The 24,791-nt window shown below is 46.5% G+C and overlaps 1 long non-coding RNA gene across 2 annotated transcripts in view; it reads right to left on the bottom strand.

Annotated features, from left to right (window-relative positions):
• Positions 1-8,494: 8,494 nt before the first annotated feature.
• The window catches only part of LOC116573990, a 43,412-nt gene continuing 27,115 nt past the window's right edge, over positions 8,495-24,791 (bottom strand). Inside the window, exons 2-3 of one of the 2 annotated variants that reach the window (XR_004279095.1) lie at positions 11,383-11,441; positions 8,495-9,929 (exon numbers count right to left, since the gene is read on the bottom strand). This is a non-coding gene — a long non-coding RNA (uncharacterized LOC116573990). Of the gene's footprint in view, positions 9,930-11,382; positions 11,442-22,305; positions 22,530-24,791 lie in introns of those variants that run through there. The other variant, XR_004279093.1, reaches the window with a different exon arrangement.

The raw sequence follows: 24,791 nt of genomic DNA, 5'->3' as shown, positions 1-24,791 counted from the left end.
TGTAGACAATTTATTTGTATGATAGAAAAATCCAAGACAATTAAATGAAAAAATGGTGAGAATTGCTATTGAAATCCTTCTTTGTCCTTCGTGGTGAAGGACCCAATGCAAGAAGTGACAGGTGTTACAAAGGCTTTCTCAGTTTGCGCTGGTCCTCGTAGGAGTAAAAACAAGGTCATTTCAATCCTTACCAGTTTATAGCCAAAGAGAATCGTTCAAATCCCATGTCTTTAAGAGAAGCATGCAGTCACATGTAGAGATATGCACAATTAAATATGTTAATTTACTCTCCCTTCCTTTACGGTGAAGGGAGAACATAACAGTTCATCCCTGATATTGACACTCAGGGTCTGGCTTTGTTGTTCCCGGTATAATGCTCAGGGAATCGTGAAACCATAAGAGTTGAGAAGATTAAATAAATTGCTCGGATGATGTTGAATTTAACAAATTTCTGTAAGGGAAGAAAAGGAGCTTTCCTAGGACGCTTGAGTTCATGTTTTGGAAACTGGCAGCCTGTGTCTTGGCTCATGATGATTCTAGCAGAATAAAAGGGGGGAAATGCTTCTTTTTATTGGTAAGTGTTGTGTTTTCATTTTGGTTTTTATTACCTCCTTATGTCTGGGCTCCAGAAAGCAAGCCCAGGACATCTGGGTTGGAAGAATATCTGATAATAGGAAAGAGGTAGGAGGGATTCTTGCTGAGAAGAGAACAGCAGTGAGAAGCAAAAGGATTTTGCAAACTGCTTTTGTAAAGTTTTTATTTAAATTCTAGTGAGTTGACATGCAATGTGTGCAATACAGTGATTCAGCCCTTCCATGCGTCCCCCAGTGCTCATCACGGCAAGTGCCTCCTTCAGCCTCATCACCTCTTTCTCCGTCCCTCCCCCACCTGCCCTCTGGGAAGCATCAATTTGTTCTCTATGGTTAAGAGTGTGTCTCTTGGTTTGCCTCTCTCTTGATCCCCCTGTGATCTGGCAAACTCCTGTGGCCCTCCCAGGGCTTGCCCCATCCAAGTGCAACAGCTTTGCTTTTCGGTGGCGAGTCTTCTGTGTGGATTTCTATTCCGAACCAGATGCTGAAGAACTGGGACAGGGCTCTGGTTTCATAAATGTTCAAATATCCCCTGGATATAGTCACTCCTTTCTCGGTGCAACTGGGGATCGGGGGACTCGAGCTGCACAAATGCTTGTAGGAGGCTCAGGGCTGATGGCCGGATGCTCTGGGTTTAAGGCTGCCTTGAAGTGAACTTTTCCTTTGGTCTCTGGCTGAACACTTCCTATTATGGAAGGAGACCAGTGAGCTTTTCTGATTCATGGATTTTCCACTTCAGAGGAGAGCTGTAACCATCATCTTAACAAATCACTTAACTCCCTTTGCTCTTTATTTTGCCCCTGAAAGCATAAAATTCTAGCCTAGCATTTGATCTGAAACCCAGGGGAGCAGTGATCTGGGTGTTTGCTCTATTCAATCAAAAATAACTCAAGGTTCCTTAGTAAATGGAGTTGAAGAGCAGCCTAACTTTCTGTAATGTTTCTCATGTAGTCATTTGCTCATTTATTCCAGAAACATTTATTGATGACTGGCTGTGTGACAGGTGCTCTGCCCAGCTCTGGGAACACAGAGGTGACAGCATTTTGTGTTGAGCCCAAGGTCCAGTGGTAGAGAAAGGGTCAAATGAGATCATGAAGCTGCAATTCACCAAGCTCTAAGAGAAGGGAGTGGAAGGTGCTGGGGGCACAAGGCCAATGGGCCCCTCATCTCCCAGGAGAGTTGAGCAGGTCTTCCAGCAGGGCCTTGAGCAAGAAGGTTCCAGGCATAGAACAGGACATCAACAGTTGTTGCTGTTTTAGAAGACTCTCTGTGTATTAGGCCTTTGTCGATGTGGTCTCTAATCCTCTCACTAGCCTGACACCTCCAACAAGCAATGGTGATAGGAAGCGCCTTTGTGAATTCTACCCCATGTCTCTGTCACCTCACCCCTCGCTGGGCCTGTGCCCTCTTCTGTCCTACTCATTTCCATTCCATTCTACGCCGTTCTAATTTACTGAAATTATCCGTTTATGCATCTATCTTTCCCCCTACACTACACTGTAAACCCTGAGTGCTTTGGACCCCCAATGTCTGGTATTGTGTTAACATACATAAAACATCTAATAAATTTTTGAAGAGCTACTCATTGAAATGATAATAGCATATGAATAATAGTATGAAATGCTATGCTAACCTATTATTATTAAAGTACTATACTAACCTATTTATATATGTCATATATTATTTAATTAATGTAGTAATAATATATTAGTATAATATATTCATACACTGCTGTTATGACTATTATTATTTAAAGATTCAACTTCTCAGAATACTTACAAATCTTCAGGTATTCACCATGTTTCTTGGCTCTCTGAGTTGAAGCTGATTCCCTTTTATTTCCTTTCTTTTGATGGCCTAGATTCAGCCAGGGGGATGGCAAGAAATGCCACTGGTTTTCTAAGGCAATCATCGCCAACAAAGGGACTTTGGGGGAGGGTTCGTGGTACCATCCCACTAACAAAACGTGCTTTGTCTTCCTGGAGGGTCCTGGGAGTAATCCCTTCTCTGTTGAGGAAGACCCTGGGACCCCCCAGGTTCCCTGGGTTTGAAGAAGACCCAATATCGGGCGGCCAGTTGCTCCCCTTCACCTCAAGGGTGTGCCCCTGCTGGTCCCACCCCATTTCCCTTTGCCAGCATGGGAAACAGCCAACATCTGCCATTTGAGTAACGTGTGCTTTTGCAGCTAAACATTCTCTATTTCTACAAATAAATGCTTTTACAATAAAACTGAAATGCCAGAAAAAGAGAGACAACCTACTTTAAGGTCACTGCTGCCTCCCAGCAAGGGTGTTTAAAAATAACCCCCAATCTGCCATGTGCTCACAACTCTCATTGCGCCAGCTCAATGGCAGGCCTAGTGCCAGCCAGGATGGCAGTGTGGAAGTTTCCAGGCTGTGTGTGTGTGTGTGTGTGTGTGTGACTGAAAAGGTAAGGGACATTATTCTCAACAAGAAGGCTTATGGTCCCACCTTGTTGATCTCTGCCGGAGGGCAAATTGATGACCCTCTAATATACTGGTTCTAGCATCTGTTTCTAGCAATAGGGAGACAGCTTCAGGCCCACTTGGGAGTGCTCTGTAAGAAGGAGAGCTCTAAGGGGCTGAGTTTTGGCCAAACATAGGTATGATGTCAAGATGTGGCCTTGAGTAGTGGGTAAACACTGGGTAGATTCTTCTGTGAGCACGGGGGCTATGACTTCTGGGGTCTCCTTCAGCAAGGCTGATAGAGGCGAACCTAGATTTTGCAACTGACTCTCAGATGGATTTTTCCGATAATCTTCAGCTGTGCTCACAGATCCCTGGAGGTTCTAGGGCAGAGTTTTTGTCCTTCATTTACGCTAATGGATTGTGTCTGCCACTTCAAATATGACCTTTCCCAAGGATTGTTGCATTTAACCAGAGAGCATATTCTTAAGGAGAGGAATAGAAGTCAGATGTGGGCTTTCTGTGAGCCAACAGGCAAGGGGGGCTGGATTTCTGAGGGCCTCAGGACCCAGCACTCTGGGAGCATCATTTCATACAGATGCCTCACACGCTTGTGTCCAAAACGCACCCTGTGCAACACTTCTTCACTGCTCTTCTAGGCAGAGCTGTTGGACAACAGTAGGGACAAATGGGATCCCTAATTCCTGACAGTTTCCTGAAAGACACCAGGGAATTAGGGCTGGAATCTCACCAAGCAGGGACAGCTAATACTTCCCTTCTATTTCTTTCTGAGGGGCCAGTCTAAGGGCTAATCGTAGGATCAGTGTCTTTCCAATCAAGATTTAAGCTAGAACCTTTCCCCTTGCCTTTTGCTGATGAGAGTATAAATAGAATGCATGTCCCATTGCACCAGGATCACACCAAGCTATTTATATCTATATGCAAAAGAAGAGGAAGAAGCTGGGGATGTCTAGAATCACGGAAGCAAATAAATGCCTGGAAGGTCAAGATCGGACCTTTTTTTTTTTTTTTTAATCCAATTGTTGAGCATCTACTATGTGCCAAGTACCACGCTAAGTGATTTGTGTCTCCCTCACTCCTGCCCCCAAGAGGTGGGTAACACTATCCGGATTGAGAAATCCGGAGATGAGAAAACTAAGTTGCGGTAAGTTTAGGACCTTGCCACAAATCTAGGCTTTCTGACTTCAAAGTCTGTTCTCTTAACCTTAACAAAGGCCAAGGTTATGGACAGAAATGCAAAGCATGTCACAGTTGTCCTCGGTGGACACCCCCACAGTCCTCTTATATGTAACATCCTTTCTCCCCCCAGTAGAGATCCCTATTCTTCATTCCCTTCAACACACACATGTACACATGCACACACCCTCAATTATCTCAATGCCCAACTAAACTAAACAGCCAGCTGCCTGAGAGTTGCATGAATGAAGTCATCTTAGGTTAACTCATCTGCCTGCCCCATAGGACCCCCAGCTACCTGAAGAAGAAGATTGAGGGAACCCTGCGGCCCTTGGAAAAGCTCAGCCCAGATGAGCACAATGTTGTAGCTGACTTGCAAATGCTGAATAATAATAAATATTTCTATTTTTTTAAGCCACCGCATTTTGGGGTGATATGTTAGGCAGCAGTAGCTAACTGGGACAGCTAAAAACACAGCAAGTATACCTTACCCCTCAGACATTGTACAATGCTTGTTTCCTCTACTATCAGCCCTACAAAAAAAAAAAAAAAAAGTATTATCTCAGTCACATAAATCAGACCAGGCATAAACTGGACTTGTAACTTCTCTTGTCACCGTGTATTGCTTAGATTTTGTGATAAGGGTTGTATTTCATATAGTTCACATCTATTTAACCTGCATTTTACTTATTAAAAATAAGAGACTAAAATAAGGAATCAATCTAATGTGGCTGGCAGTACAAATGCTCTGTAACGATTGATTTCACTGTCACGGGAATATTTTAAAATGTCAGGGCCAAATTTTAAAAAGTGATTTTTTTTTTTTTTTTAATGTCTCAGTTGCTGTCTAGGAAAGATTTCGCCTGCAGTGATTTGGAGAAGGCAATGTTCCGCATCTCGGCTGACTTTGGCAAGTCGGGGCTCCGGAGCTCTGAGTCTTGAAAATGTCATTCTCCCATGAGGAACCACACAGATTGGGCTGTAAAAATGTAATGTTTTTGTTCCTGATTTTAGCTATCAACCGCAGTTCACAGTTTAAGGAGCAGTTTCAATCAGCGGTTCTAAGGTTTGAATATTTGTGTCCCGCCCCTGCAAGCCCTGCTCCCACCCCCAACCCCCTCCTCCGGCAAATTCCTATGTTGAAACCCTAATACCCAATGGGATGGTATTTGGAGATGGGGCATTTGAGAGTTAATTATATCATGAAGCTGGGGTCCTCATGAACGTGATTCATGCCCTAATATAAAAGGTTCCAGAGGAGCTGGAACCTTTGGCTGAGCTGGCTCTGTTGGCTGAGTGTCTGACTCTTGATTTCTGCCCAGGTCATGATCTCAGGGTCCTGGGATCAATCTGGCCCCGTGCTCTGTGGGGAGTCTGATTGAGATTCCTTCTCTTTCTCTGCCTCTGCTCTTCCCCCTCCCCTCCCCCTCATGCTCATTTGCAGGCTCTGTCTCTCTCTAAAATAAATAAATAAGTCTTTTAAAAACAATAGTATAAAAGAGGCTCCAGAGAGATCTCTTGCTCCTTCTACCGTAAGAGCAAGAAGGTGCCAGCTATAAGCCAGGAAGAGGGTTCTCATCAGAACACGACCATGCGGGCACCTTGATCATGGACCTCCCAGCCTCTAGTACTGCGAGAAATAAATTTCTGTGGTTTATAAGCCACCCAGTCGATAGTGTTTTGTTATAGCAACCAGAACAGACTTAGACAGGTGGTTTAGTCAGGATCCAGGCTGTTCAATAGTTTCTAAGGGAAAAGTCATGGTTGGAAGAAAAATGTGCTCTTGATCCGAAGTGAGCATTCCCCACCCACTCAAACTTATTTCCTTAGAATTATTTAATTAATGAAACACTGCTGGGGGTGTTTGGGTAGTTCAGTTAGTTAAATGCCCGACTATTGATTTTGGCTGGGGTCATGGTCTCAGGGTCGTGGTGATTGGCCCGGCTCTGCACTCAGAAGGGATTCTGCTTAGGATTCTTTCTCCCTCTCCCTCTGCCCCTCTCCCCTGCCACCACTCGCATGCTCTCTCTCTCTCTTGCTCTTTCTCTAAAAGTAAAATAAAATAAAAATAAAAAATAAAACACTGCAGGTATAGACAAAGTTCCCAATGCATTCATCCCAGCTGTTTTCTACCTCCTGCCCAGAGGAAATCACTAACAGAATTCCTGTCACAAGCGTAATGATGTTACTAAGGATTTTTGTCAAAATCCTGATGTACTATGGCTAGACTTATAATAGCATCAAAAAATTTTTTAAATTAAATTAGTATAACATTCTAAGTGAACCAAAGTTTTTTCCTACTTATGCATCATACTGCCTTATGAATTATATGTACTGTATATAATAGATGCTATATTCTCAATTATATTATAGTACATTATATCAAATATTTACCCTATGCTGGACACTATGCAAAAGACTTTTCGCATATTCACTTAATTCTCACAATGACCTCTTTGGGATAAATATTTTTACCTCTGTCCTGCAAATGATAAAATGTAGCTTCAAGAAGTTGCTCGTGGATATAGAACCAAATGATTTATAAGCACGTGGGTCCATCTGACTTTTCAAGCCCATATTCAATATCGATCAGCTCTTTAAAATTTTTCTAGGTTTTTTTTTCTCCCAACAATTTATTTATTTGTTTTAGAGAGAGACAGAGAGAGTGTGTGCAAGCAGGGAGGAGAGAGGGAGAGAGAGAATTTCAAGCAGATTCCCCACTGAGCAGGGAGCCCCAAGCAGGGCTTGGTCTCATCTCCCTGAGATCGTGACCTGAGAGGAAACCAAGAGTCCGACACTCAACCAACTGAGCCACCCAGGTGCCCCCACATTTTTCTAGGTTTTTAAATAAAGATCAGCATTAGTCTAATTGCTGCCTAGTTTTGAAACATGTTCTTCCCGTTTTTTTTTTTTTTAATTGGAATAATCATCCCTGATTTCTAAAATTCCTGGCTACTAGCACTCTTCCCCTTCCCCATGCTTCCAGAGGGAATGGCTCTGAGAGTCCATCCAGAAACTGGAACTGAAGCCAGGGGAAAGCTACTCTGATTCCAAGATTCCCCTTAAATGTCTCTGCCCCTCCAGGGACACCCTCAGCCTCCCCATGTGTTCTGGCTCTGGGTCCAGCTCCAGCAGCCACCGGGGAGCAGCTCAGTCTTTGCTGCAGACTCCCTAATCCTGGTGCCGTTACCCCCTCCCCCACCCGCCCCTAGTGACAGCACACTGCTCTGTTATAGAGGCTCATGTAGTTCTGGAACAATTCTGAGAGGCCTGGGCTGCAATGAGAATCCTGCTTGATGGCATGTGCTGGGAGACCCGAGGCTGGACGTGTGGCAGGAACAGGAGCCCACGCACCCCCAGCACCGGGGAAGACCCCATCCTGTGTCTGCTGTCCTGGCCAGCTACGAAGAGTGCCCCCATCTCACACTCAGTGTGCCCCGGCGTGGGCACTAAGCTATACGTGGCTCTAACCACAAGGATGGGACATGGCCAGTCAGCCCTCCATGCCCATCTGTGCTCAAAGAGGTCTGAGCAGCTCCAGGTCACAGCGTATCTTTGTGGGCGGGGCACCGGAGCTTCTAACACCCGCGTCAGAATCTCTCTCTCAGGGAGGGGGTTTTTATGCGTGTGTTCATGAAGGGTGCCTGGGCGGAAGCGCACATCTAGGCCTGTGAGGGGTGCAGGGGTGAATGGGGAGCCCCGCCCTTCAAGGAGCTCAAGCCGCACACGGTGAAGTAACAATTTCAAAAGCATGAATGGAACCCAAAATCCAATTAAAAAATGCCACGCGGGAGGTGCAGCAGACAAGCTAGTTCTCATCCAGGAATGGTGAAGTCAGAAAATAGGTACAGGTGTCTAGGAGCTCTGGGTAGACTGCCTAGAGGCGGCGGCCCTGCAAGCAGCACCCCCCCTTGTGTGGTCCGGACTTACACTGCCTGCAGGGGGCAGCGCTGGCCCCCTGCAGGGATCTAGACCAGGGCCCCTAACTGTCTGGGGGCTATCCGTGTTCCTGCTTACTCCATACGGCAAGCCCCTACTTGCAGCAGAACAGGGGGCTGGCTCTGGGGAGGGCCTTGGGGAGTCATAGGGGAAGTTTGTGGGCTCCTGAGGGAAGACTGAATAGGGAGGTCTTTATCTCACATACCCTTGAACAACCTCATGAAACTCCCGCAAAGGCTTGTCTAGCCCCTGGAGGCCTTTCTGGCCAGCCAGGGCAAGTGGCAGTGGTGGTAGGGAGCAGGGAGGCCTTGGGTTCTCTCCCAGCAGATTTCCCCCTGCCCCCAAATGTGTCTTATGTACTGACATGCCCGGTTGTTCTGCTGGCTTGACAGACAACTCGGCTTCCCCTTAACCAGACCCCTCCTCTTCAGAAGGCAGTTTCCCTGGACAGATTTTTTTTTTTTTTTGAGGGTTCACACCTGACCACAAAGCGCCTCTTCCACACAAATTCCACGTATTCTCCCCCAAAAGAAATTTTTGGTGACTATGATGTTCTCTACCTTATTCTGTGGGTCCGCTGAGGCTTGGGGAGATTAAATACTTTCCCCAACATTTTACAGATCTAAATCAAACTTGAATTTGAGCTCAGGCCTGGCGTGTGTATCCTTGGCCTCACTAGTCCATGGCCCACAGAGTCATGAGGAAACAGAGGTCCCACACGGGCCCAGCGACACTGGTCTCTGTCATCACCCACGGTAATGGCAGATTTGCTCTATGTCCTCCTGTGAGAGGGATACTGAGGTGATGTGCCAACCCCGTATCAATAAAGCATTTGTTGATCTTTACTGAAGTCTGAAAACCCTCCAAACATGCCTGAGGGTTCCCTGGGGGCAAATCAGGGTGCCTGTAGATGGATGGAAGTGACATAACCACTGCCCAGGCTGGGGGTGCCCGCCTTCTCCTGCCCACATTCCCCAGGGCCCAGTCAGGCTGGAGCGTTCTAGCAGTGAGAGACCTTCAGGTATAAAGCAAGGACCTGGACAGGCTCCTGTCCTCTAACCCAAGCTCTGACTCAGCTGTGGAGACCAACAGCCCGGGCCACCAGCTGCCGTGGGGGGCAGTGCTGTTGGCAGAGTGCTTCCTGGTTTTTATTATACATCTTTCTTCCAAGACCTGAAAGTTCTCCTGCGGTGGCTCTGCTCTGTCTCTCAAGAACCCTGTTGTCCTGCCGGACGTCCAGGTTTCACGTACCTACGAGGCAGTCCCAGACCCCGAGAGGCCCTCCAGCCCTGCCATAGTAGCATCTTCTGATTAGCAATGGTCATAATATTGGTATTGGCCCAACTACCACACTACCACGACTTAGGTTAATGACAGCCTTGCTCATTTCCCAGACTACAGGCCAAGGCCAAATTCTGTATCCTGCTGCTGGCCTTTTGTCTTTGCCACCCTGTTTCTTACCTACAATGCTTTGTTGTTGTTGGGTTTTTAATTTTATTTTTTTTAAGATTTATTTATTTATTTATTGAGAGAGAGAGAGAGAGACAGCGTGAACAGGCGGGAAGGGCAAAGGGAAGGGAACCCAAGCAGATCTCCCGCTGCATGCGGAGACCACGTGGGCCTCAGTCTCAGCATCCGGAGATCGTCACCTGAGCCAGAATCGAGAGTCTGGGGCTTAACGGAATGAGCCACCGAATGAGTCACCAGACGAGCTTTGGCTGTAAACCTCTAACTCTTGTTCTTCCGTATCTTCAGGACTTTCTGCAGGAATTCCATCGCTGTAATAAACATAGGAGGAAGTAAGATCGAATGAAAGATGGAAGAAAAGAATTGCCTTCCCTTACCATTGTTTGTGGGCAGTCTGAGCCCCCGACAGGGGCTCCTGGGCCCAGGAATGAGTCGTCGGTAGAAGCGGATGATGGGACCTACGCCCTCGGGCTTGGAAAGACCGCCTGGCCCGGCCAGCCTCCCGTCAGCTGCAAGCCTTATTATTTGTTCACCATCAGCCAACTCTTCTTAAGTGCCTGGTGCTCTGCGCTCCTTGAAGCTGGGCTTGTGTGTGACTCCACAGCTGGGCCCCATCTCCCACCCCATTTCCACGTCTCCCGGAGGCTGGCGTGACCTGCCAGCAGCCTGCTGGGGTGACCACATGGCAGAGATGCCTTCCCTGGAAACCTGAGCCAAGGCTGGGCCCAGGTGGCCCTAGTGTGGTTTCCCTGGAGACATTCCCTCCTCGCCATGGCCCTGAGTGGTCCTGAAAGTCTGAGGACACCCCCACTCTGTGGAAGGCACTCAGTCCAGCTCCAGGGAAACAGGAAACAGGGGACAAGAAATGAAGGATGCCGTGGACGCCGCCTGGAGCTTCTGTTCGCTCCCCACCATGAGACCTGGCTTGGGACTTGGAGGAACCCCTCTGGAAGGAGCTGAGCCTATGGTTGGGTCAAGGGGCAGGAACGGGATGCGTGGTCAGGACCCTGCTGAGCTCAGGAAATGGTGGAGTTTCATTGAAGCTGTCATGGAAGGTTCAACAAGGTTCAAAGCTGAGACTACCCTGACCCCTTGCCCTTGGCAGTGCCCCAAGAGGGAAACCCTGTGCTCATTAAACAGTCACTCTCCTTCCTCCTTTGTCCCAACTTCATTTTGCATGTGCACATTATGCACCCCCCCCTTTTTTTTTAAAGTTTGGGTTAATAAACACAGAGGAGTAGCCTCTGAAGGTCATGAGGGGCAGGAGCCCTGTGACAGGACAGTGGAATTTTCCATGCCAGGGAGGCTGAAGTGGGGTCCCCAACCCACTTGCAGGGGGGCTGTGGAGGTGATGAGACCCTAACAGCAGTGGCTGTTGGCCTGTGGGGAGACCAGAGCCTCAGCACAGATCCTGAACAAGACTTCCTTCCTGGCAGGTACCCAGGTTCATGGGCAAGAGGCACAGAAGAAGGGCAGGGACTTCTCCAAAGGACAGCAGCGTCTCCTGTTTCCCTAGTGATGGGTCACCCTCAAAGTGGCAGAGGTCTTCTCTGCCACTGTTGCAGTGGTGGGAGGCTGGACCAGCATAGAACGACTGAGGAGAATGAAGGAATACATTCCTTGCAGTTCATACTTCTTGGAACAAATTTATACCCATGCTACTCCTTTATAAACACACAAGGTATCACAATGACCAGAAGGCCCTTAGCCTTCTAGCTTGAGCCCTTGCCCTGTGCTTTCAACTTTATTAAAAGATTTACCTACCTGATTCTTAATGATTGGGGCCTGGGTCTGGGCTCCCCTGTGTGGCTCTAGGCGTTAGTCTTGGGGAGGGGGAAGATACATAAAATACAATGAAATAAAAAGGCGCAAGGGTTTCTGGACTTGGGGATATAACAAGATGCCGTGAAAGAGAAAACTCAGAATTCAGCCAGGCACAGGCAACAGGAGACTCAGAGGTCAAGAGCCCAGGCTGTGAGGGACCAGGTTGACGGCCCAGGCTGGAGCTCCACAGACCCTCAAGAAGCTGCAGTGGCTGCTATTCTGGGGGCCCAGAGCAGGGACTGAGTCTTTGGAGGAAACTGGATACGTGATAGATTTCTCAAAACAGAAACTGAATCAAGCAGTGGGGAATATAGATAGTAAATCAACCCCACATCCCTGATTATTTTTATACTAAGCTAATTTTAAATGCTCTATTTCTATAGGAATCAGTGAGATTTCCACCCATCTGTGGCTCCAGCCCCTTATTTTTTTTTTCTCAGTCTTCCCACAGCCTTGTTTCTTTCTTTCTTTCTTTTTTTTTCTTTTTTTTTTTTTTTTTTTTTTTTTTACAGCACCCACTAGAATCTCAGGAAAGCACGTTTACAGCCCTGATGCTACAGGCAGCCATTTCTCATACATGGAGACACAAACCTGTTTCTCCAAGGACAAGAGCATTCATCACGATCATCATTATTATTTTTAATATAAGCCCCTGTGATGCATTCTCCCTGCTCTGAATTTCCATTTATTTGAATACTGGCACTTCCTAGTAAGGATGTCATGTTTCTTGCAGATAACCCCACAGGGCGGCTTGCGGAGGGAGGGAGAATCAGAAATGGGGAAAGGAGCATGAAGAAGGTCAGGTTCCTGGGGTGGCGGAGGGGAGGATGTCGTCACCACACGCTCCTTCCTCCAGGCGGCTCTGGCTGTGAGTGTCTGTGATGAGAAGTCAGTCACGTTTTCTCATCCTCGTCCTCTGTCAGCTTGCTTAATTCTTTGAATCACATCTGTCTTCTCCACCAACCAGATTTCATGAAGCCCGGGCCCTTGTCTTCACCTCCAGTCCCTGCCACAATGATGCTCAACATATATTTAAAGAATGAGCAGCTTCTCTCCCGACCACGGAAGGGCATGCTTGTTGGTGATTTCCAAGTAAATTTAGAAAACATTATTAAGGTCTGTTTCTTGCAAGCCACTGTGCTAGAAACTTTGAGATTGTACCTCACTCCTGATTCTTAACAGAATGTGCTATTGGTTAACGGCGTCTCTGTAACCTTGAATGGAAACTGTCCTAGAGAGGATTTGATCCAATGGGTGGTGGCTGGGTGGCAAAGCGCAGGTTCAGAACATGGGGAGCTATGCCCATGGACCCCCCCACACCCTTGCAGGACCACGCTGGCTGACAAGAATCTGAGCAGCCGGGATCACCCTGAACATGGATCAAACCCTAACAAGAGTAGAAACGACAGCCCTCTTATAAGCTCATCGTTTTGATTGATAATTAAATCTTCAGAGAGTAGAGAGTATGTTTTAGAGATCTTACTTGACCTCTTCAAGTTATCAATTTAATCCAAATAGTTTTCTAATTTTCATTTCCATTGTTTTGATTAGTAATTAAAGCGTCATTAAATAAAGAATTGGGTATATTGTATTTGTAAATTTGTTGTGAGGTAGGTTCACCAGAGGTCTGCTAAATTTCACTGGTTCCAGTTCTAAAAATTTTAAACAGATTGAAGATTTTCTATCTTTTCATCCTCTTTTTCTTTTTTAAGCTCTATTTTTGTCTTTCTATACCCATCACAATCTCGATTATACTCATACCCAATGATTCACCCCAAGGATTTTAAAATATAGAGAATTGTATTTTAAGTATATAGAATCTGAATGTCAGCTCATAAAAAATGTAAATTAAAATTAGTTTGTGTTTTCAAAACATTCATTCTTTAAAGTCTGACGTTTACAAAGTCATCTAGGAATTTTAAAAGCAGGCAGGTTATAATTCATGAATATCAAAAGTGTAAGTCAAAATTACTTAAATGAAATTGCAACTTTTATTTATATTTTTGAAAAAGTGGTTACACCCTATTAAATATTTTTATAAAAATAAAGCCAGTTACAATTCTAGCATTGAAGATCCATCTCATTGTCAAGGTTGAGACTTCGTGTCATTATCTGGCCCGTGTTGATTTTCCACCTTTATGTACACACATTTGAAAGCCCTAGGAGGCAGAGCACTCCCCAGCCTCTGCTGCGAACACCCTACTAGCCAGCACCTGCCTGGAGCTAGGACTCAGAGGTGAGGAGAAGCAAAGAAATGGGCATCAGCCCCTCTGGGAAATGAGATTTTTGCTATGCAAGAACTGATTGCATTTATGGGAAGAGGAAGGATTTGACAAGTTGATACATTCCTCTTTCTCTTCTCTTCTCTTGAGCTTCCACAGTTCAGATTCTGCCTGGACTCCAAGGAAGTGCACCTCCTGGTGTCAGCGTGCAGATCTGCTCAATATGTGAGTCGTGGGGCAAGAGAGTGAAGTGTCTCCCTGGGGCCTGAAGAGGGGTTAGAGGTGTGGGGAGCACTGAACCAGCCCAGATCACTGAGTCCTGAGTGACAGAGGTGTCATATTCTTTAAGGAATTGATTGTCTCTCTGAATGTGACCCCTGACAGAGGGTCCCATGGCAGGCGCCTGGTCTGAGAGCACCACTATACTGACCTGCCCCATGGAAACATGGAGAGAGACACGTTCTTACTCTCAAGAGTTAGATTGGGGGAACTTTCGAAGTCTGGGAAACCTTCACCCGCCATACCTATAGGACGATAACCAGAGGCTCCCTGCTTGTGTGTTGGCTGGCAGGCAAGTTGTTCCCAGGCTCTGCTTAGCTGATTTCAAGCTGGTAGATGAAAGGCACTGCAGAAGGCATCTCCGACCCCCCACTGGCCTAGAATCAGAGCCTTCCTGAAACCTCAGGGAAGACCAAGGGGCGTGCTGCATGGACACTGGCAGACCAGTGAGATCGGAGATGTGTTTTCTGGAGGGACTTAGAGATGATCCATAAACTTTTGACCTTAGGGAAGGTGATGCTTAAAGGAAATTACATTTACTCTGTTTGACTTGAGTGTCTGGTGGCCAGGCAGGCTCATATAATTAAAACCATCTTTAATTGGGTGCATTGCTTATTGATTTGCTTAGCTATTTATAGCCTTCCTTGTTGCATCTCCCCAGACTCTGGAGAGGGAGCGGGGAGAGGGAGGCGTGGGGATGTCATTCCCTGTATCCCAGGACCCTCCCTGTGCCCCAGTTTCACCAGGGAAGCCCAGGGCTTAGTCATGTTTGTACTGGCAGCCCCTCCAACACAACGATGCTTAAAATAAATGTCACCAGAACACATGACTGGCAGCACTTACATCTGTTTTGTGCGTGTGGATTCTGGAAAATCTACCCTACACAGTTCACTGATTCCTGCATTAATAAAGGCAACTGCTCCCATTTCCTGAGACCCTACTATGGGCTCACTGGTAGTCCTCGCTGAAAGCTTTTGAGGAAAGCTGTGTTTACAGAGGAAAAAATGGAAGATCAGTAACAGGTGCCTTCACAACAGTGCAGAGTGGAACCGGGATCAGTCCAGGCTCTGAGCATCCAAAGCCACGTCACCCTCACCCTTTCCAGTTTTGTCTTATGCTGGTTAGTTTCAGACTTGGGACCTTCACAAGGGGCCCCAGCCCAGCAAAGACACAGCCGGTGGGCTCCCCAGGTTCTGCCAGTGCCCACCCTCCCCACACACCTATTGGGTCCTGACAGCAAATTCCCACCCCTTAGTTCCTGTACTTGTCTCTGCTTGATTTGGCGGATGCCCCATCAACTGGAGAGACCGAGCTCACTGCATCCTGTTGTTCTGTGGCTGTGGCATCTGCCCCACTCTAGATTGCACACACATGGCCTTGACCTCTCTGAGCCAGTGACACAAAGGGACCCGTCACTGCTGGCCTACAAGAGCACCCTGACACAACCCCCTTCTTTTCCTCCCTCTCCCTTCCCCAGCTTTGCTCCCAACATTTGTTAGGCAAAGTTGTTCTTCCAAAAGTCACATTTTGAACGAGAAGCCCAAAGGGGATTAGGAAATCCAACCTGTATACATATTTGAGCCAATTCTCCTGGATAGACAGTTTCTTTACCATGGTGGGAGAAACAAACCAGATGTGAACTGTTTCACTCGAAGAATCTTGGAGAAAACGTGCTTAACACAGTGTCCATCTTATACCCCCCCATCCCACACCCACTGTTTCAGCCAGTTCAAGCTGCTATTCACAAGATATCCTGCACTGGCTGGCTTGTTGACTTGAACAACCAACACTTCTTTCTCGAAAGTTCTGGAGGCTTGGAAGCCCAAGATCTAGGCGTCTGCAGATCTAGTTGTCTCGTGAGAGCCCTCTTCCTGGTTTGTGAGCAGATGGCTACCATTTTCCCGAGACCCCTGGAGGTGAAGAGAGATCTTCTCTCTTCTGTCTTTTCTGCTAAATGCACTTATCCCATCATGAGGACTCCAGTCTCCTGACCTACTCACCTCACAAAAAACCACCTATTAATGCCATAATATAGGGGATTTGGGTTTCAGCATGTGACTGTGGGGGGGGGGTGCCCGTGGTCTACCGAAGCCATCCCAAAACAGAGCAGGCTCCACATTCCACAAATGTGGGGTTATTCACAGCTGGAGCCCCTCCAGGAAAGCACTTGGAGCTTGGTGAAGAGTGAAGGAAGGACAAACACAAAAATCTCACAGGTGTGGCTCCTCTGATTCTGTTGGAATATTAGGGTTCCTTTAGATTAAATGAGTCCTGGGTAGCATCTGGCCCCCACCCTTAACTTGTAGTACTCTGAGCTAACAAACTAGGCACCTAAATACAGACAAAGCAGGTGGTGTTGCAAGCCTTTCATACACCCAGGGAGCCTTTGCATGCTGTCTGACTTTTGAATTATCCCAGCACACCAGGGTTCAGCAGACAGGAAGCTATTTATGGAATCGCAAGTGAAGAAGCTCGCGTCTGTTGCAGCGGAAAGAGAGGCCTGACTCTGTGCTGACATCTTCCAGGGGACGACATATTAACCCTCTAATTGCAAGCTTCTCTGGGTCCAACATCTAATTTGCATGGGTCTGACATCTGATTTGCATGACCAATGGACAGACAGTGGGGAAACTCACACCCGTCCCTGCTGAGATGTTTCATACCGCAGAAAGAGATGCCTCTCAGTCCGGACAAAGGTCCTTGCTCAGACTTTAGCCTGTTTGGTAGGGGGCAAGCTCACCTGCAGACTGGAGGCTGAGTTATGTCTCAGTATGGGATAAATCTCAAGGCAGATTTTTAAAACTGAAACTACAATGTTAAATCTACTTTCATTATGTGACAAATAAGACTGTCCAAATAGAATTATAATAATAGAACGTTTAGAATAGAAATGTAATAATAGAACATTTTAAAAATCTTAATTTTTTAAAAGATTTTTTATTTATTCATTTTAGAGACAGAGAATGAGAGAGAAAGAGAGTGAGCACAAGAGCGGAGAGGGTCGGAGGGAGAAGCAGACTTCCCGCAGAGCAGGGAACCTGATGCAGGACTCAATCTCCGGACTCCAGGATCATGACCTGAGCCGAAGGCAGACGCTTAACCAACTGAGCCACCCAGGTGCCCTAAAAAAAAATCTTAATCTTTTCAGTTAAGAGGTGGAAGAGCAGAGGGAGAGGAAGAGAGAGAATCCCAAGTATGTCCCACGCCCAGTGTGCAGCCTCACACTGGGTTCAATCTCACAACCTCAAGATCATGACCACGGCTGAAATCAAGAGTCGGATGCTTAAGGGACTGAGCCACCCAAGCACCCCAAATGAAAGTGTTTTCTAAATCACTTCTATTGAATCTGTATTCAATTGGCAAGTCAACATCATTCCTTTCCAAGGGATGGTAGCATCCACAGCAGCAGGTGGAAGCTGTTCCCTACAGTGGCTTAGGACAGGTTATTAGATAAGTGATCAGAACAACTGGATCTTCTGTTTCTCCCTGCAGTCACACACCACCTTGCTCCACTCTGCTCAGAGCCCACAGATCTGTGACTGCATTGACAGGGCTTCTCATCCCTGGCTGTCTGCTGGTCTTGGCCAGTTGGTTTTGGCCAATGGAGGCGTGAGTAAGAGAAGGGAGGATGGGGGGGCGCAGCCCAGATGGGCAGGGGCTGCCTTCCTCTGCCAAAGGCCCCAGCTCATACCAAATAGGTCTCTCCTTTGACTATGGCTCCGAGTTTCTCTAATTCCCATCTCCTCTTGTCTGGTTGGGCCCAAGGAGATGGTGGCTTCCCACTGTCCTTAGTCCCAGGGCGGGTGTTTTTGGCCCTCCCTTGTTGGATTCCCTCAAACTTGGCTACACCTTTATAAAAAGTCTCTGGGTCACACTCTTCTAGATTACCCTGGTTTTTTTGTTTTTTTTTTTTTTTAAAGATTTTATTTATTTATTTGATAGAGATCACAAGTAGGCAGAGAGGCAGGCAGAGAGAGAGGGGGAAGCAGGCTCCCCGCTGAGCAGAGAGCCCAATGTGGGGTTCGATCCCAGGACCCTGAGATTATGACCTGAGCCGAAGGCAGCGGCTTAACTCACTGAGCCACCCAGGCGCCCCTTTGTTTTGTTTTGTTTAAGATTTTATTTATTTGTTTCACAAACAGAGATCACAAGTAGGCAGAGAGGCAGGCAGAGAGAGAGGGGGTGGGGGAAGCAGACCCCCTACTGAGAAGAGAGCCCAATGCGGTGCTTGATCCCAGGACCCTGAGATCATGGCCTGACCCAAAGGCAGAGGCTCAACCCACTGAGCCACCCAGGTTTCAGCCATCTGTTTCCGGGTGGAATCCTGACTGACACAGGTGGGAAAAACGTAGATGAGAGCATCTCATAAATGAGTTCAACACAATCTGCCTGCGAACCTACAACTCTTCTGGCAGGGAGATCCATTCACTCAGCAAACATGTATTGTATGCCACTGTATGCCATCTACCGTGTCAGGTGCCTTTATGCAACTTAGAGATTGGAGTAGTTATCCACCCAGTCTGGGGCTGGACAGGTAAGGCATGGAGGGCTTTCCAGAGGAAGAAACATGTAGAACCAGGAGTCTAAAAGATAAATAGAAGACACCAGAAAACAGGGAGAGGGTCAGAATGTTCTATGCATGGAGAACAGAATGTGCAAAGACCCAGGGACCACAGGGAGCAAGGTAAGGTGGAGAAACAGAATGTCTTCAGCAAGGCTGAAGGAGGCCGGCTGGCAGGATGTGAGGGACCAGATCCAGCAGGTGTCAGAAACCGTGGCAGGACCTGTGACTTTATACTGAAGGCAAGGAGCAGTCATGAGGGCTGTGAGCCCGGGTGGATCTGACCTCGGAGTGGAGGAGCAGAGGGACGGAACAGGGGTGGAGAGGTGGAGAAATGAGTTAGGAGGCCCTTGGAGGATCCCAGGTGCCCAGACCTCTGACAGTGGCAATAGGATGAGCAGAAGCGAATGGACTCAAAAGGTATTTGGGAAGCAGATGCGCCTGCCCATCACGGTCTCCCTGCTTTTGTGGCTTCACTCTGACCGTGGTTCTCACTCTGACCGTGGTTCTCACTCTGACCGTGGTTCTCACTCTGACCGTGGTTCTCATGATGTTGCTGACCTGCTCACAGGAAGGTTCCACGCAGCCCTGCTTCTCTGAGCCTGTCCCCCGCTTCAGCCAATCTCCTGTCCTGGGCCCCCACTTCCCTACTCTGGCTCATCAAAACTCTTGTGAAAACCTAATGGGGACAGACGCATTTGCTTGTGCAAACCCAGGTAATGTTTTTATAAGTACTGGGATTGGGCTAGCGTTGTTAATGTGTATGATCTTCTCTAATCCTCATATAATTCAAGAAAGTCTTTATGATTATTCCCATTTGGCAAACAAGAGTCTGCAGGCCCAACCTCCTGAACCAAGTGGCACGGTAGCCACATGACCCCAGACAGGTCATGGATGTGTCTATCTCCCAGATCCATGCTTTCCCCAACAAGACGCGCTGGATTCAATTTAGCTGTATTATATAAATTCCTACAAATTAAGGATTGTAAATTCGAGCAGCCTTGAATCTCAAGCAACACATGAACTTTCCACCAGCTGGTATCAGCCAAGCATACAAACAGAGACATTTCCTTAAAGGTAACATGATATGTGGGGAGTGACACCAAGATCCAAGTCCCATCTGTGGGTGGCTCCCACGTGCACGCCTTTCTTCCCATTAGCCCACTGCTGTTTGTTCCCAAACCAACAGAAGGCTGACTCCTTACAAATTTTGTTCTGCAATTTTAGCATCCAGCTGATGGCCTCCCTGCTTTTTTAGCTTCTTGTCTCGCTCAGGACATACGTGTGGTTAGAAAACTAATATAACTGTTCTTGAACTCTATAAAAATGTTGTCCCTTAACCATAAAACTGTCAGCTCTTCGGAGTACTAAGCTCCTAGCACATAGCATGAGCTCATGAAGAGGGTGTTAAATGACAGGGAACTGAAGAACACTTTGAGACCATCCAGCACACCCCAGTCCTTCGAGAGGACAACATTTGACCCTTCGCTGCCTCTTTACCACTTTGTGGTGCCCTGAGGCCATTGCCATGGAGAAGCGTTCTCCTGAACCATCTCCCTGACCCATTTCACGCCCTGACCCCTAACTTGCTTTCACCATTGGACTTTTCTGTCCAGGTCAGACTGCACAGCCCTGGCCCCGGGCAGGTGCCAGGGGAGACACACAGGTCCCTTTCCCATTGGCCACTCTGCTGCCCCAACAGTTTCCCCCAGCAGCAATGATGCTTTGCCCTAGGGCTGTGATGACAAGTTCTGAAGGCGATGTGATGAAAACATCAGAAGTGCCCACAACTTCTGAGGTTACACTTAGTAAGTGGGGTGAACATCATCTTCTGCGCTTCCGTTTTGTTGTGTTGTGTGATGGAGAACCATGGTGGTGTGTGTTTGCGCTGCTGCCCCATGGTGCCCTCTCTGAGAAAACCCTGAGACCTTGCCGGCAGTGGGATCTCATCTCAAGGTCTTGACTGGTGTTCATGAATCCCTGTGGGAGGACGGAAGGCTGTGACCTCACAGTCTTCTTCCAGGCAGGCTTAACGGGGCTGAGAGACTCAGAGAGTAGCTGGCAAAGAGGGACCCAGCCTTTTTGGGAAATTACTCTTTGCTGGAGAAGAAAGTGGCAAAGCCAGGTTCAAGGTGAGTCATATTCCCTTGGTTTCTTCAGAAGCCTCCTGATGCCCCCATCCCCAGAGTTTGCTAGGACGATGCTGAGGGCACCCATTCGCTCTGCCCAGCACACAGAGGAAACGACCGTGCATCTGGCTCTTTGTGAGGACCTACTTGGGACCTGGTTCAAGGTGATCTCCAGAAAGAGAACACAAAACCCCCGGAAGGAACTATAGCCACTTTTAAAACAGAAAAGGTAAAAATGTAAATAAAAGTAAAATTCACCTCGGGAGCACATAACTGTCCCGAAGTCAGTCCCTGGGTAAAAAAGCATGTGCTTTTTTCTGATTGCCCATCTGACTACCTGAATACCAACCACCCAGCGCACACCCAGAGGTCTTAGACACATAGTGACTGAGCCTTCGGGAAGCTTTTCACGTGGCCGAGAAGATAGGTGGGAGAGGATATGGGTCAGGGAGATGGAGATTCCACAGAAGCCCCATTCCTAGACCCACGGGCCCCGGGAACAGGGACCAACAGCCAGGAGGACACCTAGGTATGGAGGTGGAAAGGGCTTGTACCTTAGAATCGATGAAACTTCTATGACCCTCGGCAGATCACTTCACCTTCACCTTACTAAGCCTCAAATTTCTCTGCTGTAAAAATCAGGATAATAGCTCCCTGGGAGAGTTCTTGGAATACTTCGGACATCATATACAAAGAGGACCTAGATCCTAAGAGGCCCACAATCAAGAATAGCTTCACAGAGAAACAAACTCTGCTTAGTTGCCAAAGGAAATTAGGAAGATGGTCTAGGTCGAAATGCCCTCCCACCCACCCACCCCAGAAGAGTGGCGGGGAGTCTTCTCCATGAGGATTAGCTCACCCATCTCCCAGAGAGGGGTTTTGGGGGGACAAATTGCCTGTATCACATGCTACAAAATAAAAGTTGTTGCAGAAGGAGTGAGTGATGAATGATGGAATCTCCTGCCTGATTGTTACGGAAAGTGGTATTTAGAGAGGAAAGAGTTTGTAATCAGATAAAGCAGAGAAACTGACAAAGGAAATTGATTACGTCCTGAAATGTTCAACCCAGCTGACACAGAGCAGGCTCCCTGCAGAGTTTCATTAATCAAGGGGGAGGTGGTGCAGGCTGAGACACAAGCAACAGCCTGGATTTGCCCAACCAGGAGACAGAGCTTGCTTCTGTGCAAGAGAGCGGCTCTCACTGGAGGAGAGCGAAGGATCTGTTCCTCGTCCTTAACAGAAGCTGCGATAGAAATTTCAGAACACTGCACATGTTTTATAAGGAACAAAAACACACACCTTCAAGTATCTTCTTAGTTCTACTTTCTGATACATAGCCACCCAGTTATGAATAGAATACCACAAGCAAAAATTCGACAGCTTCTTTGGAAAAAGAGTTAATCACCTGTTACTCTTCGCCTGATCTGAAATTGATGATGGCTCTTTGGTTGAAAAGTGACATCTCACAAGATGCCAAATGTAAGAGCTAACAGATGGTAAAACATGGTTTTCTCTGTGTCCTGGCACATGACTATTATGAAAGTTGCTGAGGAGTTTAATACTGTTTTTAAAGCCCATAACATTTACCAAGTCAGTTCTGTCTCTGCCATTATTGGATGGTTTTTCCCTTTCTCAAAAATATATTTCTTTTTGTGTGTGTGTTTTTTTTTTATTTTGAAGTTTGTCAGACTTGCAAATATAGACATAAAAATAGACAGGCAGCATCCCTACATCAAGAAATACAATGCTGTTTGAAATCCAGTCAGAGCTGACAGTTTCTGGAGATGCTGGGCTGCTGCCGAGGTCATGGGAATGGGTCCAGTTGTCTCAATGGAGTCTCACCACCTTTGAGATGATGGGTGCATCACTAACCACTCCAACCCTCAGTAGTCTCACCTGTAAATAGGGTTAACAGTAGGAGTAACTGCTTATTATAATATATTATCTACAACATACTATTTGTGGCTAGAAAAACAAGAAGTCATTTAAGGAGACAGCTCCCCAGAGCCTCATCCGGGCCACTTACAGGAAGGTTTCAGAAACTGGACTTACTTGGTCTTTCAGGGACGATGCTCACTAACCCAACCCAGAAAAACCTATAGGGGAGATTCTTGGAGCAATGGACTTCACAAAGCCCAGAAATCCCTGGCCCGTCTATTATATGTATTTTTCTGTTCATGGGTGTCTGCTCACCATGATGCTGCAGAAAAAAAGAAAACAGGAACCACTCTGGCCAATTTCAGCATATTAGAATTTAATAGATGTAATTTAATATATGTAATAATATTTAAATATTTAATGATTTAATAATATTTAGTAATTTAATATGCATTTTTATAGAATCTTTGGAAGGTCTGAGGGTCATGGCAGGATGTTACCATGGGCTCTCATTCTCTGCCCTGGGACAATCAATTAAAAGGGCTCTCTGCTTCTCTCTCTGCCCTTCTCCTCACTCATGCTCTCTCTCCCTGTCTCTCTCTCAAATAAATAAATAAAATCTTTTAAAAAAAATTTTTCTTTAAGAGGGCTCTGAACTCTTTTCTCCCTTTACTTCTTTATTCAAATCTCTGCGGCCCAAAATGTTCCTAATTCTGCATTAGATTGTGAAGCACAGAGCTAATTTTTGTCTTCGATTTCAGAAATGTACCCCAATATTCTATGTATCTGTTTCTTGAGACTTTGCTTTGATTTTTATTCAATTTTTATTTTGAAGTTTCCTGTTTTACTGGTGTTCTAACTTTTCAAATTATCTCAACATGATTTTATAGGAGAGGAAGACCACAAGATATGAAGACAAATACTTCAATATTTCTTTGATGGTTTTTACATCAGGGTTGTAGGGTGCAGGGTTATTTGGTAAGAAGCTATAATGATTTCTAGGGGTGCCAGTAGGTGGTATCTTTTTTTTTTTAAGGTTTTATTTACTTATTTTAGAGATAGAGATAGGGATATATAGAGAGAGATCGCACATGAGTGTTGGGGGGAAGGAGCAGAGGGAGAGGGACAAGCAGATGCCACTCTGAGCACAGAGCCTGATGTGGGGCTCGATCCCATGACCCTGAGATCATGACCTGAGCTAAAATCAAGAGTTGGCCACTTAAACGACTGAACCACCCAGGTGCCCTGGATAGACTGTATCTTAATGCTAAGCTACAGTTGTGCTCCAGGTGCTGTGGGAACCCAGTGGCAATCACCTGGAGAGAGTAGGCCATGCTTTTCAGGAGAGGTGATTCATTAACTGAAACCTACCAGTCAACTGGGACTTGGCCAAGGTAACAAGACAGGGAAAGGTGTTGCAGTCAGAGGAGAGAGAAGAACATGAGAACATATGTTGACTTGAGTAGCTACAAGTCCTTGGTGGTAGAGAGGCTTTAAAAATAGAATTCTCAAAATGGAATTGGGTTGATCTAGATTGAGTTCTCAGTGGAAAGGGGACAGCTGGAGTCAATACCTTACACCTGTCTCTCCAATTTGGCCTGAGTGTCTCTTTCTTTGCGTCCCTGGGTGGTGCCTTTTGTGTCAGTTAATGTCACTCTCTACAAACATATGTGTGTTTCTCTAAGATTAGTGGTGCCAATGACAACCACATTATCTTTTATGTTAGGATACCTTGTAGTTGCATTTCATGACTAGGCTACAGTTACATAGGGAGACCTAGGTCCTTTATCCTCCCCCCGTTTGCTTTGTAGTTTTGTTCATTTCCCTTTGATATATGGTTGTTAAGTGCTGATGACCTTGAGCATGTCCCTATCCTAATCTGTTTTATCTCTATTATTAGTTTATTAGCTATAAGTTTTGTTTTGTCTTGTCTTAGTGGTTGCTCTAGGATTTACAATGTACATCTTTTTTTTTTTTAAGATTTTATATATTTATTTATTTGAGAGAGTGAGCAGGGGAGAGGGGAAGGGGGAAGGAGAGAGAATCTCAAGCAGACTCCATACTGAACATGGAGCCCATCACTGGGCTTGGTGTCACAACTTCTGGATCATGACCTGAGCCAAAACCAAGAGTATGAGGCTTAACCAACTGAGTCACCCAGGTGCCCCCACAGTGTACATCTTTAACTCATCACAGTCTGTCTTCAAATAATGTAATGCTACTTACATATGGTTTAAGAACTTTTCAACACTTCCCCTCCAGACTTTTGTGCTATTATTA

Source organism: Mustela erminea, chromosome 15 (genome assembly GCF_009829155.1).
Source record: "Mustela erminea isolate mMusErm1 chromosome 15, mMusErm1.Pri, whole genome shotgun sequence".
Classification (NCBI taxonomy): Eukaryota; Metazoa; Chordata; class Mammalia; order Carnivora; family Mustelidae; genus Mustela; species Mustela erminea.
The sequence above is the reverse complement of the archived record's forward strand: the minus strand, read 5'-3'. Positions and strand labels throughout refer to the sequence as shown.